This window comes from Phalaenopsis equestris, unplaced genomic scaffold (assembly GCF_001263595.1).
Source record: "Phalaenopsis equestris unplaced genomic scaffold, ASM126359v1 Scaffold000152, whole genome shotgun sequence".
NCBI classification, from domain to species: Eukaryota; Viridiplantae; Streptophyta; class Magnoliopsida; order Asparagales; family Orchidaceae; genus Phalaenopsis; species Phalaenopsis equestris.
The window spans coordinates 347,687-350,886 of NW_018164594.1; positions in this window are offsets into that span (position 1 = coordinate 347,687).

Below are 3,200 nucleotides of genomic sequence, written 5' to 3' on the forward strand. Positions count from 1 at the left end.
TTTCTAAATCCTTGGTTATGCTGGGTTTGCTCTAGCCTGTCACCTTCAGATTACACACTACGATCATTATTATGGAATAACCTAGCCTTAAGTTCCAAACTCTATCTCAAATTGGTTAAGGTTCTAGCCTATCACCCTAGAATCATCAATTTACGCTCATCAAAACTTATCTCTCAATCTATTTGCACTAACCAATGGGCTACTTTCTCACCCACTAGATTAATGTGATTCTTACTACTTGAGGAATACATAGCCCTCTCGGGTCATTATGGATTCATAATTTGTTTTAACATTCCAATTGATAAAATCAAATTTGTAAATTAAGAATGAAGTAATCAATCATCACAACTACAGAATAAGAGAAATCTTGAACATTTCTAATCCTACATATGATTAATTCTGATCACAAGGTGAAAGAGTAAGGAAAACTACTCATCAAGCATGGAGAAAACACATGGATTCTTCATTGCAAATGGCATTGAAATCACACAATTATATTGCAAGAATTCAAAGCAAATACAAAAAGAGTCCAAAACTTATCTTTATAGAAGATTCACGCCCTCCTCGCACATCAAATAGTAATCCCTTATATTTCTCCCCAAAGTCCTAAAAGTCAACAACACTCCAAAAGACACTTCACCCCTTACACACACACACACACACACACACACACACACCCTCTCTTCTCTTCTCCAAAAAGCTCCTATTGGGCATCAAAAGACTATCTTAAAATAACCCACAAAATCCTCCAAGAATCACTTTAGGCACCCCTTCAAAATTTGTCCAAATTCATTGCATTTTAAAAAAAAACCCCGTTTTTGACGCCTAGGCGCCAAAATGTGGTGCCATGCCGCCAGAATTGGAGCCTAGGCATCGGAATATGGCGTTTATGAGACATGTTATTTTTTGCTCTGTTGCTCAAATTGCCTCTTTTAGCACCGTTTTAGCTCCAATTTGCTCCAACTTGCTTCAAGTGTTATACCTCGCTCCATTTGACTCCAAGAATTTTTTCTTTGTAAGACTCAAGTGAAATCAATTTTTAATTAGATCATAATCCTCAAGTTTCTTCCTACATAATTTCTTTTTATTTTTCTTTTCCTTTTTTTCTTTTCTTCTTCTTTTCCTTTTCTTTCCTTTTCTTTTATTTCTAGGTTTTTTTAATCCTTACTCATTTTTGTGAGAATTACTATACCTGGATAGACCTTTAATGATTTTGAATTTCACCATCTCTTATTTAAAGTTAAAAACCTACTTTCTATCCTTAAGTTTAAATGTAGTATTAGAAAAAAAATTAATAGAGTTTAAATTATTCAAAAAGTATTATTCTAACAATCCTTAAATTTTCTTACCATAAATAGTAAAATCATTTTCCTACTATTTTCTATTAAAAATCTTAACTTTAGTTTCATCATTTTTACTAAAGTCTTTACTAAGTTTCCCTATTGCGTTTCTATAACTAAAATTTTAGTAATCTTAAGATAACTCCACATAATAAAAACCATTTTTTAAATAAAAATTATTTGTAGTTTCTTTTAAGACAAATAAATTTTAACTTCAAAATTTAATTTTCTTCCTCCACCAAAATTGAATTTTTAAATATTTTACAATCAGTACAGATAAATATGACCGGAATAAAAATTGAAATTGATAAATGTATGCTAAAAATTAAATAGAACTAAAGGAAGCAAAAACTTTAGTACAAGTACTAAGTTTAAAAGACATGTATAATTTTCAGGATCACAATTTAATAGAGGGAATTGCTATATAATAAATATGGCATGAATTTAATGATAAGTCTGTCTAACACAAATAATGCTAACATTCATTTCATAAAAATAATAATGCAAACAAAGTTTACTACATGATCACTCTATCACACCAACAACACACATATATCAATGCAACACAAACAAACGACAATAAGACACCTACACATCTGAGTTCAACACATAAACAAAAAGACCTTCTCATTAACAATCACACCAAAAAAGATAATCATGGGGTGCCTCCCACGAAGCGCTTGCTTTAACGTCGCTAGCTCGACAAAGGATTCCTCCTGGATCAAAATTTCATTAAAGTAATCTTTGATCAATCACCCAATCTTTTCTAGATCATGGGATTCCTACTAAATCATCAAATTTTAGTTTTTTTATCACATTTTTCTTTTTAGTTTGATTCAGATTATTGTTCCTCTTGTTTCTTTATAGATCCAATATTCTTCTAATGATTTTATCAATTTTTATATTAATATCATCCTTGAAATTTATAAAAAAAAAGATAATTCAAGATCGCATAAATTTTGGGTCGAATTCTCTCCAGATGATTTAGATTTTGGATCAAATTCTATTAGGTCACTCTTTTGTCTCAAGTTATCTTCTTATTCTTCCCCTTGGGGCTGAGGACATGGTGGAGGTTGTCTTTCTATATTTATCTTAGTTGATGAAATAGATTTTTGTATGTCCCAAGGAATTTCTTCAATTGGTCTTAGAATCTCCTTTTCCTCTTTTGTCAACTCAACATACTTTTGAACCATATCTTCTAATTCTCTTCCACCTCTTAGTTGGATTACTTTGACTTGCCCATTGTTCTTCTACTTATGGTTTATATGAGGGTCACTAGGAAAAATCTCAGGAAAGTGATTGTTAATTGAATTGATAATCTCCTCTAGTTGGTTTTCTATATTCTTTATTGCAACCCCTTAGTTTTCTAGCTGACTCTCCATTTGAATAACAATCTCTTCTACAATAACTCATTCTATAACTCATTCTCCTCATTCTATAGGTTCAATTTAAATCTATGAGGGAAAAAAAATCCAACATTAAATTTATCGTGAATATTCCAATTACATATCTGATTAAGTTAATTGTCTTCCTACAATTGGTTTCATCCTCCAAAATTGTTATTCCAGTTAAAGTTCAAAAGATTCTCCTAACATGGGTTTGTAAGAATCGGAATAAGGATTGTGTATCTCAAGGCTAGTCTCAAAATTGTTAGTCTCAATCAATTGTCCAAATGAATTTTCCTCAATAACTGGGGGTTCTTGAGGATAACTTTCTATGTATTGATCTAACTTTCTTGCAATATCTGTAACCTGCGAAGTTAAAATAATCAGCATATCATCTTCATTAAAATTCACTATCCTCTTGGGGTTTACTCTATCAAAGTTTCTAGTATTATAATCCAAAAATGAATATTCATTA